The sequence below is a fragment of the Halyomorpha halys genome, unplaced genomic scaffold (assembly GCF_000696795.3).
Source record: "Halyomorpha halys isolate HHAL.00 unplaced genomic scaffold, Hhal_1.1 Scaffold94.1, whole genome shotgun sequence".
Lineage (NCBI taxonomy): Eukaryota > Metazoa > Arthropoda > Insecta > Hemiptera > Pentatomidae > Halyomorpha > Halyomorpha halys.
In genome coordinates this window covers 2497610-2516311 of record NW_027114465.1, presented here as the reverse complement: position 1 = coordinate 2516311, position 18702 = coordinate 2497610, and the positions used below count along the sequence as shown (strand labels likewise).

Here is an 18702-nt window from a genome sequence, read left to right as displayed (position 1 = left end):
TATATACATATATATATAGATAGATAAACACACACACAAACTAATTTGCGAGACTTAGTTATTTGGACTCCAGTTTGGAAAACTGGAATTCAAAATGTTCACAATTGCAATACTTACCTATACCATATATTTCATATATACGTAAGTTAAAGTAAAAAGATCTAACTAATGAGAGACGTCACTCATTGAAAATGATCAATTAATCTATATCGAAATTAGAAATTAACATCTGGAACCATAATTCGAACACAATACTCTTAAAAATTTAGATACGGCACGTTGCGGTATGTAAAGGGAGAAGTTAAGGAGGGAAATGGATAAAAATTAACTTTTATCTTATTATCCTATTTAAACCTTGCTATTTATTCTTGAGCTATAACCAAGCAGAGACCCTCAACTTAACGTACCCCTCCCCCCACAACGATGGCAGAGCGTGATCAGGAAACCGCAGGAACCGGCCGGCGGCCTCGCCCTCGCTCTTGGCCTCCTTCGTCCTGAGGGCTCGGCAGTGCAAGTGGCTACGTATCTACCGACAGATTGATTGGCATGTACTAATTGTCCCAGGAATATTATCTAGACTGGGCTAATATTTAGTGTATAGAAGGTCGTATTAGGATTCATTGGGGCATTGCAGTTTCGCAAGTTCTTCGGTTTTCACATTCAAAAACAATCTAAAGAAAGTTGATAATAATTATCTGCAAAAGGACATCGCCTGTTCATCTACAATAGTTAATAAACACAAATATTATTTGTCTTAAAACACAAATGTAGTCTTAAAGCTAGTTTCGAAGTCAAGGTTAGTTAAGTCTTGAATTACATCTCACGTGACCAGGCATTTTTCGCTAATTGTTTCCGTGGAAGAAGTATGGCAAAAAAAAACCACTAAAAATCAGTTATCAGTTTTTATTAATTTTATCAAATTAGGAAATCTATAGCTGTAGATATGAGGAGTGGGTAGCTCATAAGTAAGGCATTGTACTATTAACTCCGAGGACTCGGGTTCGAATCCGGCTGTGGCAAATAAATATTTCCTGTTCCAGTGTAGACGTGAGTCAGTTCTGTGGCTTCGGGGAACCTCCGGGGGTCCACCGAGCCTCAAGTGGTCTACCTTAATTCGGTAAAAATCTGGTGGTTGAGCATGATTCTGACCAAATTACTTCCTTGCACATCCGTTGGTCCAGTAGCAGTACTTCCTTACAGTGTACTGTATCCCTAATCTTTCATGGGTTGTTGCGGTACAGATTTAATTTTGTTTTTATGTATATGTTTCCCGTTTTTATGCAGAGTTGAAGTGGCTTTATCCTTCCTACCGTCGTAAGTATTTCCTGGCTTCCTTCATCTTCCAAGTCATCCAATCCCACCGTCCATCATCCATCTCCGAGCTCCTTCAATTCAAATCCTCTATACCTTCCCGTAATACCCGTTCACGGTCTTCAGATTTATACACAAGGGCCCACCGAACCGTTGCTTTCGATGGATTGTTCATTATCCGAGCCTTATCCTTATGGAGCTCCAACCCTTCCAACATCCGTCGCTCCAATACCCTCCCTACCTTTAAATCCCGCCTGTTCAATCATTTCCTATCCATTCAGACCGCATAAAATTGTAAATTAATATAATTGTAAATATGTATTTAAACTATTATATCATTCTTAATTATTTTTAGATCGTTTCCTTTTCTCTTTTCTATTTATTCATATATTTTTATTGTTCAACTGATAATAGTGAGAAAGTAACCTATAATTATTTTTTTTAAAAAGACTGTTTATATTTCTTTGTATTTTTTGTTTAAATATTTCTGAGGCTCCTCTGCCTCATCTATTGATTTCTCTGTATAATTCTAAAGGAACTCGTCCCAGAGTAAATAAAGTATTATTATTATTATTATTATTATAATGCGTTAATTTTTAAAGTGGCGTTAGTTTATTTTCTAATATTTAGATCTTCTCATTCTGAAGCAAATTCTTGCTAGTTTATTTACAATCATTAAGATGCCGCAACACGAAAATTTTCTGTTTAGTGAAGAGATGAATAAGCTTAGTCTTAAAATGGTGTAAGTCCCATCTGAGAGTTTGAAATTGAAATGGAAAATAATATGGATCAAAATTTTATGAGATCACAGCTTTGGTTTTATTATTAAAGTAGCGGTTGAATTATCAATGGGTTATTAATTCGATGTAAATAATTAATTTTAAAATTTGCTGAAATATTAGCCCCAAAAGAGCTATTTACGTCCAATTGTTCTCGAGATATAGCTTTTTAAAAAGCAAAATTTCTTAAAAATCAACTCAAAGATTAGTAGTTACTTAATTTATTTTGAGAAATCTATATCTCAAGAACTATGCGACTCACAAATGTCTATTAGCACTCAAATTAAAGCTAGTTTAATGGACTATAAAGTAGTTTATGACCTTTACCTTCCTAGGAATAGTAGTTTTCATGATATTTGCTAAAATAAATTGATTTATTGTTGTTCGGACAATAAATTATATTTATGAAAATCTTTATTTCAAAAACCATTGGACGTACTGATGTCTGCCAGTGCTCAAATAAAAGCTAGTTGAAATTAATACAAAATAGTTAATTATATTTATCTTTGTAGGAGTAGTAGTTTTTATGATATTTGATAAAATAAACTCACAAAATGTTAATTTCTAGTTGTTCGTATAAAATGTTGAATTTTTTAAAAAATATATCTCTAGATCCATAAGACGTACATATATAAAGTAGTTTATGGCACTTATCTTCGTAGAGCTTGTAGTTTTTATGATATTCACTTATGAATATAAATTTGATGGAAATTTTTCCGAACAACTATAAATCAATTTATTTTAGAAAATTTCATGTAAACTATTACTCCTACGAAGAAAAACATCATAAACTACTTTATAGCTCATTAAACTAGTTTTAATTTCAGTGCTAATAGACATCTTTACGTCAGATGGTTTTTGAGATATAAATTTTTCAAAATAAATTCACTAACTACTTACTGATAACTTTTGACATTCATTGACTGGACTAATAGCGCACACGTGGATCCCCTATAGTGACGGGAGAGGTGAAATGCCCAGCAGTCTGGGCGAAAGCAGTTTCACTTTTGACTGCCCTTGAACTCCACAACCCAGTGCCATACTCTCGCCGATTACGTTAGCTCCTTCCGATTCTTTAGTGTTCTTTTATTCTTATTTACATGGGATATTTAGCAGCTATCTCCTTTCCCATGACCATATTAGTTTATAATTCATACTATTAATTATTCTTATATCGAAACTTTTTTCGTATGGAATTTTTTATATACATGGAATATGTTTAACTTTCTTATTTGTGTTTTGACTATACGGATAATACAGTTCATTAGTTTTATTTTAAAAATTATTATTTATTATTGATTATGATTATTTATTCTCATGGTAGAAACTTTTAAACTACTTTAATAGATTTATTCATTTACTTAATTTTTACGTAATTATTTTTGAAAAGGTATAGTTTTGTTTAATTATTATTAAGTTCGGTAATTTAATTTTTAACTGTCTGAGATATCAAATCAAAGAAGCGAATAAATATATACCATTGTGTTGGTACAAATGCTTGTTTTAAATATATTTTGAAAAAAATATTTTATCCCAAAATAATTTCTTTAAACTGATTGTTTTATTTACTAATGCATTAATATCGATCTCGTTAGACTTCATGGCTACGTTATATTATAAGCCAAAAAATACGTTCCCATTTATACTTATTCAATTTATAATAAGATTGTTAAATTATAAATTATAATTTATCTAATTTGATTGTTAACGTTATCGTGACGTGCAACATATACTCGCCTTAAATATTTTAACTCGAATACTGAGGGAAAAAAAACTTAATGCATGTATTTTAATTTTATTTTTGAATTCAAGAATAAAATGAATCAATGAAAAATATATTTATGAATTTTATTTATAAGATGTAATAAAGTATATTGTCCTTAAGTTTTTTATAACTTGTTATGAAACCCGTAATATTGCTTTGCATTTCAGTTTTTATGCTGCCGTACATGTACAACTTTTTCACTTCTTTCTGATAATTAATTACCTTAACGCGGTACTGTTATCATTTCCTGCTTTATTATTATAAGTAATTAACTTTTCTTAGTTTATAATGAAAAATGTTTAGTTAAAAATAACTTTTATGAGATATGTAAAAAATTAAAATTATGTTGTTTATAAAGATTAGATTAGATTTTTATTCAGAGCGATCAACATCTAGGTTATTACACCCTTTTTACCTTATGTATCTTCTTGTCTTTGACAATTGATAGTTGAGTGTAGACTATTTCCTTTTTACACTGGTCGATATTGGTGGATTATATTTTAGTATATATTTTATTATTTTGTTTATGGATTCTGCTGAGTCTTTAAGGGCCAATTCTCCTATTTTATTATTTTCGAAGGCTTGACGAAATGATGAGCATTCTTCAATTATATGCTTTATGGATAATGGGGACTGACAGGTTTGGCATATTGAAATTAGTATTGCTCATTCTACCAAATGAAAGACTAAATTAGTTTGGAGGCGTTATAAACGATTTTGTTTTGTATTTATTTATTGCAATTTTCAACTGTATTTACCTTAAAATACATTAAGTAAATTTGATGTAATATCAAAATGGAGTTATACAGGCACGTAGGAAACTATCCATTGGTACCCCTCTAATCGTAAACGATTTATATTCAGGAAAACGAACATTTGAAGTTTAAAAAAACACTTAAATTTGAGTAATATTTATAACACTTTTCTGTGTATAATGTACGACAAATGATTTAACAATTAATAAAATAATTAACTATTACCTATGAGGGAAAAAAAAAAAAAAGCTGGATACAAATATATAATTATAAAAATGCTATATTTATAAACTTATTTACAGTTTTTTTTTTTTCAAAATTTCCACCTATTTTCTTTTTAACTGCTACGGTAGCTTAAACTGCAACCTTCTGGAATATTCTTTCTATTTTCATTTCCAAAAATACTTCGTCACTTCCTGATTCGTTCTTAATATAGGAAACGATCGATGCAATACTGGAACTTTAGATCCCTTGAACTTATCACTAACGTCAATTGTTTTTGTCTCTAAACGTCATTATGATTGCAAGTGATTGTTTTATCTAAAAAATATTTTTTTCTTCCAAGCGAAATATTGTTGAACAGAGTAATCCTTAATTGTTTTTATTCCTGTACTTCATATTACTCTAATAGTGGCATATCTTAAAAAACCTTTTTTTTTTTTTATTTCATATTTTATTTTGTCTATTAAGTATTCTACAGTTGACTGTAATTAATTAGTGACAATCATACAATTATTGAGATAGCCAGGCCCAATAGGGCATGAACTTCAAAGCACGGTATTATTTTTGGAATCCTTTTTATAAAAAAATAAATTTTTTTTTTCCTCAGAAGTACTGCTATAAAGCAACGGTATGAGAAATCGATTTTATGTTTCTGTATTCCTATAAACGTATCCAAAACTTGAAACGGAGGAATCTACTTTGTTGCTTTCTATTGTGGCATTTATTAAATCAATTTTGCATTTTTTCATTACTTAAGTTTCGCAACAAGAAAATTGTTTGTTGCAAGGAAATTCCCTATGTTTTTTTACCAGGCTGAGAGAATACATTTCCATACTGTTTCGGACTTTTTTTCCCTTTTTAAACTATAACTCTTTCAAACCCCTTATATCATTTAAAACCTAAACTTAAATTACCACAATAAACTATATAACGGTACCGATACATCGCTCTTTCAACGAACTCGTATTTAATAGCTCATAATAATTTTATTGATATTTTCTAATATTAGTTTAGCTGGTGCTAATTATGAGCAAACGAAAACAGGAATATTTTTTGTATGTTTTGACGTAGCAAATCGTGAGATGGTTTGTTGAAGAGATCCTACACTTCGACAACAATGCTTGAACAGCTTTCAAAAGCACTACCATAATTAATCATTTGAATCTATAACACTCTGGTTCGACAATAAAACATTAAATTTAGTTATATGTATTGATAATTATAAATTTTTGGGGGATTTAAGTTCACATCTCTGACTTCACATTAGAAATTACTTGCTCCTCATTTTTATTTTTTATTACAATAACAATTACAAAGTAATGTATCAATATCAAGAAGTGCGAATCGGAAGTTAGTAACTCAACAATTTCAGGCTTTTGTTCAAATCTTTCCTGAGTAGTTTCTTTTACCAACGAGAGTTGGGATGATTTTACGAATTAATAAATATTTTATATATTCATAAAAATTATCATTAATCTGTGAAGTTAACAAAGAGTTGAGAAAATATATTTTTATTCAGATGAATATAATATCAAATTTATATATAAATATTTAAGAACAACAAAGTGTATAACTATAATATTTGAATTACTAATATCAATGTTTAATTAAGAGCTTACGTTTTGGGCTTACATGGGGTGTCAATTCTATACCTGTATCATGCCTAAAACGCTCAAGGCCACAGCTCAATTTTTAACGACTAAACGATTTATTGAACCTTAATATTTTTTTTTTATTTTCTCTTTTTTTTATTTTTTTCGATTAAAGTTCTTCTATCTCTTCCATAATTGATCTTTTGCGAAATCTAATGCCGTAATTTTACCATTGTAAAACATTTTCCTGAAAATTAACCTTTCACGAAGAAGGTTTATGCTCAGTAAATCCAGAAAAAAGAATATATGATTATTTATTATAACATCATACTTATTATAATATTATTCGCTATTGCTAGATTTAAGGATGAATATAGATTGAATGAACATAATTATAATTATTATGAGTTTGATATAGATTATTGTATTAATTTAAAATTAAATATTTACGTATAATTTATTATAATGATTGGCAACTTAAATTAAATCAACATATCAGGAACATAACACAATATTTTTTATTATATTCTCTAAGATTAATTAGTACTTTTTCATTATATTACAATACCCCTGGCTCTAGTCTTTATCTAACAGTGATATGGAAATTCGTTAAAGAAGTACTGGTAATACACAAAAATATATCTTAGGTATGTGGAGTTTATTTTTATGATATGTAATATTTTTTATTAGGTATGTCTCCACATCAATAAAACAGTATTGACAATTGACCTCTCAATTGTTAATACTGTTTTATTCAATTTTTCGTCTATACAGCTGACATCCTAACAACTCCTAACACTATCCTTACCTCGTATGCTGATGACATATGTGTGCTCACAGTTAATGATTAATCTTTGACTGTATTCCAAACTCTCCAGTCCCATATAACAAACCTTGAAGAATGGTACCGAAATTGGAGGATAAAAATAAATCCTAACAAATCCCATCAAATCACCTTTACTCTTCGTCGTAAACAGATTCGTTATCTTGGATTACACCTTGACAAACGACTAACTTGGAATCCTCACACAAGACTGAAAAGACAGGAAACTGCACGCAGATTCTAACTATTACAACACTTACTAGACAAACGGTCAAAACTTCCAATTCATTACAAAAGACTGATCAACATGACAATAATAAGCCCCGTCTTGACATACGGAGTTGAGCTTTGGGGCACCACTAAACCTTCGAATTTCTCTCGTATCTAATCCTTACAATCCAAAATCCTTCGTAAAATCCTCAATGCTCCTTACTTTTTCACAAATAATACCATCCATAAAGACCTAAATGTTCCATATGTAATCGAACTACCCCGAACCCGATATCATTCCTTCCATTATTAACTCCCTAACCACCCAAACCGTTTCTTTTTTTTTTTTTCTTTTTTTTGAAAATCAAAATTGATAGATTTATTTATTGATAGATATTACAATCTGCCACACAGTTGTGGGCAATAGGTAATATTGATGAATGATCTCATACATACTAAAATAAAAAAATAAATAAATGAGTAAAAAAAAAATAAAAAAAATAAAATAAAATAAAAAAAAAACTCTCTTAAAATATATACAAACAAAAGGATAGACAAATGAACATAATCAGACTATCTGTATGAAAAATAAATAAATAAAATAACATAATGATAAAATAATATATACAATATTTACAGAATCGACCTGAGGATCCCTGACCCCACTCTATCCCCCACGTGTGAGGGGTAGAGCAGAGCTCCCAAACCCTTTCTAACCTCGCTTCCTCTTCCATCCTTGGCAATCCTCCGAGGCGTCTGAAAAGAAGATGGCCTCGTGACCTTATATTGTAAAATGTTTTTAGAGTTCTACCAATGGGTAGTTTCTCTACATGCTATATCATATCATTATGATCTTACTTCAAATTTGCTTGTTGTATTTTATATACAGTTGTGAATAAAAAGTCAATAAATAAAAAAAAAATCAATTTTTAGTCCATTACAATACTTTTCAATGTACCATGTTTTTAATAATTACAATTTGCACACATTAAACAAATCCCTCAATTTTCATACAGAGGAATATGTGAAACATAAATGTCTTTGATAAAATTCTTGAATGTCTTTCTTTGAACCTGGAATTTGAGTTTTTAATTGCTAGTTATTATTATATTATTAGTATTGTCGAAAATCATTAAAAAATAGTTCGATCTTTCAGAATATAAAGAGATATTGCTGAATGTATTAAATGATTTATTAATTATTTAAATAATAATAATATATTAATTGTAGTATAATTAATAATTATAAAAAATCATTTTAGGGAAATGTTCGTTGCCAGCATCCCCTATTTAGATGGCTGCCTAAAAAGAGTTTTCAAAAATATTTACATACAGTACAGTGCCGAATAATTAAAATTGTCCTAAAAATATAGGTGTCCTTTAAAGCGAGAGGTCCTTATCAATAGGTTTCACTGCACCAATAAATAAACAAAAAAAAAAAAGATCTTACGTGTCCACTCATTATCATTGCCTGTTTTTGTAAAATTGTAACTCAATAATTTTTTTAGTCTCATTGATAATATCGGTCTAATAAATATTTAATAGGCCAATCATCATCTCTCAAATGAAACTCTCGAATGGTCGGGAGTAAATAACCTTTACGTTATAATAAAAAGAAACAAATTTCTTATTGAACCTGCCAAAATTCAAGATTTCCAAAAACATGAAATTTAAATTCAACAATTCGTATCTTCGCTAATAATAGACCGGTTTCAGTTGGGAATTTAATCACTAAAAATTGTTACAAGCTACACACCAAAAACTTTAAATATTATTCATAATTTTTTTTTTACAAAATAATAGTTGATAAGTGAGTGATATTAGTGTTAAGATAATTTGCGATAAAAAGTATTTATATTTTAATGATATAGTTACATACAGAGGTTTATTATATATATATATGTTTTGGTATTATAGATCTTTGTAAATGACCGACATATGGACAAATGATACCTCTAATCTACTACAGCATTTCAATTTCAAAGAAAATGGTGGCTGACAAATTTCGATTTCTGATGGTCACTATAGGGTAGTCTATGCCTTTGTTATCAAATTTAAATTAAATAGGCGATGAGAAATATTAAAATATGTGACCTATTAAAAAAAGTCTCATAGAAACGCCACCTACGGCAGACGGTCGGATTTTGTTTTGTTAAATTTTTGGATTCTACTTATTTTGAAATAGGAGTCTTCAAAGTTTCCGTAAAGCATTTTATTTTTTGTTCGATTATAAAGTTTTATTATTAAAAATAATACACTGAAAATGAGATAAAGACTAAACTACTACAACATGTAGTGCCTTGTCTTCAAGCATTTCCGTCCGGTATGAAACTCATCCTCCAGGTTTTTATGCCCAGTTCAGAAAAAGTTTAGTCTAGGTCAGTTCCATCCCATTGGATCATCCAGCCTTCGAAAATTCTCACATATGCGAATCATCATTCTCATGGGTATAAGTTGAGCTTATAGTTGCTCGAGTTATACTCGATTTACTTGCATTTTTTATAGATTGTCTTTTTGCGTTTTTGTTTTTTTTTACTTTTACCGTTTCATATGCTTGACAATCGTGTCTTCCTCTGTTTTCAAGTAGGTATGGAGGTTTGTTAATCTGAGATTTCTTTGTCCAATAACTCATCTCAGTATACAGTTTCGTTTAGTACAGATTAAGCTTGGCAACGCACTCCTCATCAATACAATGAGGTAACAGTTTTCGAAAACTTTTGCGATTGTCTTCTACTTATTACAAAGAGACAAAGACATCTGATGAAGTGCCGGGAACAGATACACTTAACCACGAATGGTGGGGAGCTGTACTATATAGAGAGAGCAATGGAGGCGCGCGACAGTTTCGAGGTCTCCAAGGGAGTAGCAACTGTGTCTGTACGCTCTGTAATCTTCGTCTTCGAAGCATCAGCAACAATCTTCTTGGAGACTTTGCCTTTGTTCGGCATATATTAAGGTTAGCAACTTCAGTATGCATGGATCTGTTTAAATCTGAGGGTAGTTGTACCGAAATGGGTACTTAGTTCTACCTGAAAAAGTAACATTCCTACATTAAATTTGTCCGAAAACTCCCAGTAATTAATAAAAATAAAAATATAAACATTGTCAAAAAAATAAAATACAGTATTCTTTGCTCCTGTTAATTTCGAGGAGTCCAAATTACTTAAATATAAAATTGCATATAATTTTTACTTAAACCTAGCGTACCAACAGCTACATTAAAATCACTGAAAAAAAAAAATTGATGTTCGTCTCCATTGATACATAAACTCAATATCATAAGATTTTTTTTTTCTTTTTTATATTTATATAAACATTTTAAACCTTTCAAATCTATAAATATTATGTCAATATAAATTTGCTAATAATAAAATTATCACTAATAATACTTATTTTATTTTTAATATTCTATATATATGTATTGTTAACATACGTAAAAAAATACATAAATTAAAAAAAAAAAATCAAACAAAATTCTCCATAAAAACAATAATTGATTAACACTTGGCAAATTATGCCCTGTTAAATATTGTTTATACAAGCGTAAACGGACGTTCCCAATTTAACACACAACTAGGTCACAGATATTTTAATTTTTCATACAATTAAATTGTAATTGTATTCTAATTGTTAACAATAATTGCAAGATGAAGGTAAATTATTAAGATGTGTATCCGAAATGGTCAAGATTTATGTTTTAATCAGGTGACTTAAAATTAAATAAATTTAAAATATGTTTTATAGATAATTAATACAATCTAGTTATTTAATTTACTATTTCGTTACACCATTATTCGATTAACCAATTAACTCCTTTATCATAAAAATATGTCATAAATATATTAAATTAGTTACCTGTGCAACATCCACCTTGAGAATGTGTTACAGAAAATGTTGTAAAATAAATATCCTTATTAATTCTGTATAATTAATTTTTTACTACCCCAATTCGTATTTTTATTACAATAATTTAACACATTCAAGTCTTTTGTACATATATCTGTACAATTTGAAGTTCGAAGTTTATGTATTGTCAAGGTGATTGCTAAATAGTAAATATTATATTCAAACTTGGATTATCGAGATAATCGTATCACTTTCTTGTATTTTAGTATTCGTAAAATATATTTAAATAATATATGTAGTAATATATATTTATAAATTATATTTTTTCTTTTATACGTGGTTGCTTGTAATAACGTAGGGGAACAAATCTGTACAAAACCTTTCGAATTCAAAATTTATAAATTACCCATAAAACGTACTTTTGGTTCTTACTAATACGTACTTTTATTAAGTAATGTTACTAAGTATCCTTTCAAAATTCATATTAAATTATCAATACTATATGTTTATGATATATTAAATTATTTGTACTTGATTATAAATGAAAATACGACACTATAAATCATATATAATGTTATCATTTACTAATAATAATTGGTAATGATTTTATACTAATAGATTATGAAAGGATTAGAATGATAGTCATGTAAGTCAAGTTTAGTTTAATGGGAAAAGGTAAATTTTAAAAAATTGATTTTGATGGTACATGTATATTAAACCAACGACGAGGACCCCGGGAAAAAGGATGCTGATGGTTATAAGTTACAAAATCATAAAAGAGGAAGGCCTAAGAAAAACAAAACCGCTGGTAAAAAATAATTTCCTAAATTAACGATGATTAAATTTTTACTAAATCCACATCTCCTGTATTTTTTTTTTTTTCTCTTTTTATAATTAAATGGCCTTAATTCAATGGAATTGTAATGGTTTAAAAACTCATTTCAATGATTTAAAAATTATAATAAATGACTTAAACCCTTAGCTCTTCAGGAGACTCATCTTTCACCACAAGAGAACATAACCATAAAAGATTTTGAAATTTATCGAAAGGATGACAGAACCTCAAATCATAGCTGTCGCGGAGTTTTAATTGCTGTTCATAAATCCTTCTATTCCGAACAAATCCATATTAACTCTCACCTTCAAGTTGTAGCAGTTTCTATCCATCTAGGATTCACATTTTCCGTTTGTAACATCTACCTCCCACAAGATCGGTCAATTGAATCTCAACATCTGATAGATATATATATAACCAACTACATCACCCAGTTCTGTACATTGGAGATTTTAATGGGCATAACCTTTTATGGGCATCGCAAGACACAAACTTACGAGGCAGAATAATAGAAAACTTCATTGACCTCTCAGATCTACTTCTTCTAAATTCCGGAGAACCCACCTTTCTTAGTTCCAGTTATGGAACTTTTTCCGCCATAGATATTTCTCTTTGCAGCTCGAGACTCTACAGTGCTATAGAATGGAACGTCCTGCCGGATCTTTACGGAAGTGATCATTTTCCAATCCTAATAAAACTTTCAAATAAAAATCCTTCATTTCTTTATTTTATTTTTTTCTATTTTTTTTTTTTTTTACTTTTATCATCCCATAGGCGTTGTTGACCAGAGGGTTTTACGCCTTTAAGCAAAAAATCAACAACAACAACATATAAAATTTAGGTACATTTACTATACATTCACTTTATCAAAATAAAACAAACATGATTTGACTTACTCCACTATCATTTGGACCTCTTTTATTCATATATGTTTTAAACACACACGGAAAATTTCTAATGTATGGTTATAAAAATCCTATTTAGATCTTGTATTGTTTAGTAAATATGGAAAAATTTATGTTTTAAATATAACCCATAAAATCTGGCTACAGTGTTCTGCAGTGAATACACCCGAATTTAATTGTTTACAAATGCATTTGGGATGACTCCTATGAACACAAATGAACATGAATTTGTACTATGACTTTTTAAGATTTATAAAAGAAAATATATCACATGTTGCCTAAATGGTCAATTGTTTATGTGTTTGTTCTAATTGATGCCTTTATTGCGATATACTCGAAAAATCAATTAATAACACTCGAGTGCACTCACAAACAATGATATAGTAAATATATTGTTATAAAATTAAAAGTCCGTTTTGATTCATCTACACTCGAGCACCTCAAGCATGAGAAAAAATATGAATATCATTTGCTGTTTGAAAACTGTTTACATCTTTGCGTTTTATTAAAAAAGATATAGACGGATTAATTTAATTAGATGACCTTGCAATTTTATCACTGTGCCATTTGTTCATTCCACAGTCGGTAGAAAGCAAATAAACTAAAACCATTAATATAATTTTTAAAAATTGTAAATTCTTAGAAAATTATAGAGTGCGCTTTGCAAGGACAGTGGAATTAATCATAAAATCCTAACAAAGTAGATTTTCAAATTTAAATATTTTTTACAGTTTCTATAATAAAAAAAAATTTTAATTAAAACTACCTTCAATGTCATCACCACAAAAATCGGTTTTATACGAATTTCACAAAAAAAAATTTTAGTAAAAAAAATTTAGAAATAAATGTTTCATGCTTGTAACAGTGCATTTTTCTGCGAATTCCTCTAGATCACCTTGAAAATCATTTTGTTTGGACATACTTGGTTAAATTCAAATATCTTCGTACCATCCGAAAATCGGTATTTTACTGTTTCTGATTATAACAAAGAAGTACACATTTGCTGGATTTGGAGGTAATAAAAAGCTACTAGGCGATCATAAATACATTATCTTCTATCTCAAGTTCAAATTGATCTAGTCTAATCCGATCTGTGCCAATTGTTCCATTTCCTATTTATATATTTTTAATAAAAAAGGTCATATATTCTAATCCACTTTTGAAGCCATAAAAATTTGAAGTTGATCGGTTGATTTCCATTAGAACTATGAGAGATTTTCTCTATTTTTTAAAAATAAATCTGATCTAATGGTTGTAGAAATTCTTAAGCTAAAAAAAATTGTATTTCTTTGAAAACTAGTATTTACCTAACTGCGGATGTATATTTATTTTATTGATACTTAAACTTAATTTTCTTTTTCTTGTACATACATTTTTTTTTTTTTAATATTTGATTAGTTTTATTTTATTACATTTTTGATATAGGTTCATATTTTAATTTATACAAATCATGATTTCTTTTATTCATATATTTCTTTATTATTATTATTTTATATATATATTTTTTTTAATTTAGTGAGTTCTATTGTTATCATTTATATTTTTTTTCCTTTTTCTATTTTTTTCTGTTTTTTTTTTCTTTTATTCTTTTTATATCTGTACATAAGGTATGAATGAATATTTGAACACTAATACTTAATGCTCTCAATTTGTGGCAGATTTTATTAATTCTCTTCAATAAAATAAAATATATCTTTAAAAAAAATTCAGCTTTAGGGTTTATCAGGATGCTAAAAACAAGTCACAAGTGATTTGACTGTTTTTGGCTTCTTTCTCTTCTACTGCCAAAAAAAAAAAAAATAAATAAAGATTTCACAACCAATATAAAAGGTTTCTCCGTATAAATGTTCACCTACCAGATTCATCCAATTTTGATTTGACACACACTAACTGGTATGTAGTCTATCTTTTGCGGGAACTATTAATTTTTTAACCCGTTATCTTGCTTCTCCAGCGCACCTAACTCTAGAATTTTCTATGGAATGCGGTACTTTCCGGATTTATAATAATCTTAAACTCAGATTTAAAGCGAAGTCAATCTGGCCCTTTTCTGGTCGAACGAATGTTATAAATCGTCGAAAACTGTTTACAATTTCTGTTGTTTTTAACGATTTTTTGAGAAAATTATGTGGAAAATCGAAAAACCGTTAAGAACAAAATCCTTTCGCTATTGAATTTTCTTTCATAATCCGTCATCATAAAACTGAAATTATGATTATTCATGTAGAAAAAAATATAAAACGATTTTGTTCCGTAGTTTTTTTTTTTCGATTTTTCCGCAAAGTTTACATTTTAAATTGTTAAAAAACGGCTTTTGATCGTTTATGCCATTGAATGAAACAGTTTCCGATATTAATTCATCTTAAAATCTGATTTATTATTAGGGTCTATAAAACAAAACGCCTCATATATTTTGAAGTTTCTTAGTTAAATTCGCTGGAAAAAAACTGGAACAGTATAGAAAATCGACAATACCCCCACAAGGCAGACCGCACGCTAATATCAAATCAAAATTTTATAAATTTGGAAGATGAAAGTGTGAAAAGAAACGCTCTGTTTATGAAATTTGAAATTCCAAAACGAGGCAAGTCCGTTTCCGGATTTTAATTAGTTTTTCTGTACTAGGTTATCACGTAGGTTATCTTTAAAAACTGTCGTCACATGTGGTTTGCTTTTAGCGAATCTTTTGGTGAATTCCAGTTTTCAAGGAAATAAAAAATATTAATTAATCCAAAAATATTTTAGATGATAATTAAAAAAAAATCATTATCTTTCATTGTTACTAACGAACTCAGCTAATAAAATTTTTATGATACAAATACGTCAAAATATAATACATAAGGAACTATAAACTTCAGATATATGATTGTTTAATAGCAATAGATATACTTAATGAGCAAGTATATTCTTAATCCATATATATGTTCCATATATCATAAGGAACCAGAAGATCCCGTCTTTCCTGTGGTATAAAAATATTTTAATTTCATATAATTTTGCACGATACAATAAAAGGTTGATCGGAAGAAATGTGCACTCAAATTCATTCCCTCCAACAAATGAGCACAATTTTAATGGAAATTTGTATCAAAGGTTTTTTTGCAGTCTATAAGTGAATTTTATCTCTAATCTGAAAGTTTTTATTTTTTTAACCTATTCTAAAACTAATTAAATAAATAATTAATAATTAAAAATTTGAAAATAGACTGTACTTTAGAGAATTTAGGTGAAGTTTTACACGTCATATGAAAAATAATTATATTGCTTGGTTCTATTGAAGATTTGTATAAAAGAACTTTTTTGGAGCTGAATCTGAAGTTAGTTTTTTTTTAATCTGCTTTAATTAAGTTCTGATAATGTCAATTAAGGCTGCATTTACAAATTGTCCATTTATAACAGTGCTCCCTTGTACTATCTTTGTCTCTCTCCCTCTTAGATGACCTAGCCCTTTTTACGTCTCCAGGGGAGATGCGTCCAGTCAATGCACTCCCAGTCGCTCTTAAAGAGGTTTTTTTTTAATTGTATTTTTACACTTTTTTTTCAACGTTATAATTACTGTTTGTAGTCTTGTTATATTTCATTAAATGTTTTTATCCTCATTATGGGCTCGTGTGTGCTGTGTGGAATGATTATCCCACTTTCTTTACTAGAGTCCATTGGGACGAATGTTGGGACACGCCAAATATTTTTAGTTTTAGGACACAAACAAATTTTCGTTAAAATATGTGACTCCCTCAGCGGTCTCTTCGTTATCAATTTATTTGAGAAAGTTTATTTTATTTCTTATTCTACCAAACTTTACTGTTTACTTCAATTTACATATATACGCACGCACATATACATGTTTAACAAAAAATAAAGAAAAATATATATAACATATAAAACTAAACTTTATTTGTATGGATTATACCCTGAAGAAATACAAAGATTTTTATTTTTTTTCTAAAGATAATTATTTAAATGTTTATCAAGTCCGTTAAACTTGGTTTAAGCGAGAACACGTGATTACCCACTTATTAAAGGTATTGCAGAATAAGTTGCTAAATACTGTGGGTAATGCTTAACTAAGCAGCCTTTGTTTTTCGATTCTGATTTCTACTAGCGACCATAGAGGTCATGTGTTATAGAAGTAATTAACTTCTCAGTTTTCTCGGATTTACCTAGAGTATAATTTTATATCTTTATAAAAAATACAATTCCCGAATAAATATTCATTTCACCTGAAGAACCTCGCAAAAAGGCCAAAAGAGAAGGTACTTTACACAATGGCGGTTCTGAATCCTGAATTGAACACGGTCAAATCAAGTAATCGGTCAAGCTCCAAGGATTAATGAACTTATTTTAAAAATACAAAACTTTGTTTTTCTTTGACTGTAAAATTTAACTAATTTCAAGATATTGTTATCGATAAATATCAATATCGATAAATACATACAATTTTTAAACAAAATATAAATTGTTAAAAAAAAGTGCTTTTATAGGAATTTTCAAAAAACCCGATCAATATGATTATTTTTCATATGAAGTATAAAATTTCAAAAACAGTCTATTTTCAAATATTTAATTATTTTTTTAATCAGTTTTAGAATAGGTTAAGAAAATAAAATATAATAAGAACTTCCAGATTCCAGATCGAGTACTACTAAAAGCCATTGAAAAAATGTCCATTAAAAATATGAAATTAAAATTTCACTTATTTGTTAGGAAGAGTGATTATATGTGCAGATTTTTCAAGATTAACTTGAAACTTTTTTTTGTACCATGCAAAATCAGATAAAATTAAAAACTTTTTTTACTTCTGGAAGGATGTTCTTGTTCCTTATGATGTATGGAACATATATATGGTTTAAGTATAAATTAATCTAGAGGTAATGAAAAAGTTTAAAATAAAACAATTTCGTTGACTTTATCCGGTTCCCATTCGCCCAGAAATACTGATGTTCTACGTACGAGATACGTCACATATTAATGCCATCACATCTAGTGTCATAGGTTATCAAGGATACTGATGTGCATTATCACGATTACATCATTAATTAGATTCCATCACTAATGTCCAGGAACAGTGACGCAGCTTATAACATAAGAGAATCGAATATTTTTTTTTATGATTACACATACCAAAATTTAAAAAAATTAAATAAAAAAAGACAATTCAACCATAAATTGTACAGAAATTCAAAACGACTTCAATATTTTTCGGTGTTGAATTTGTCCTAATAAGTTCGAAGAAATAGTTCTAGAAAATAAACTACGAAATAAGACATAAAAAATAAATAAAATTAAAATAAAAGGAATAAACCTTGGAGTGGGAGGGAATAGTGGAAAAACCGATTTCGACGTATACTACTACTTGTAAAACACTTAACAATCTATTCACCATTTTTAATTTTCCCGTCTTCCCTAGATATACTCCTGAAGATATATCGGATATACACCTAGTTTTACAAAAATCAAACAATTTTTAGTGAGAAAAACTTTATTTAAAAAGCAGTGTCGCCCTACTCCATTGGCCTGCATGCACACAGCATACTAAAACTGGTTGGACAATTGCTTATTATTCTTATATTACATAAGCATAGACAGTATATATTAAAATACATGATTTTTTTCTTATTGTTTTAGTTCTTTAATATTTTTCTTTTTTTTATATTATATAT

The 18702-nt window shown here is 28.7% G+C and overlaps 1 protein-coding gene across 2 annotated transcripts in view; it reads left to right on the top strand.

Moving 5' to 3' along the window:
- The window catches only part of LOC106677343 (organic cation transporter protein), a 304283-nt gene that overhangs the window by 191051 nt on the left and 94530 nt on the right, over positions 1-18702 (top strand). The window contains exon 1 of one of the 2 annotated variants that reach the window (XM_014415215.2): positions 10305-10412. The exons of the other annotated variant lie outside the window; for it this stretch is intronic. The gene's annotated coding sequence lies outside the window, so the exon portion shown is untranslated. Of the gene's footprint in view, positions 1-10304; positions 10413-18702 lie in introns of those variants that run through there. 2 annotated transcript variants of the gene reach the window in all.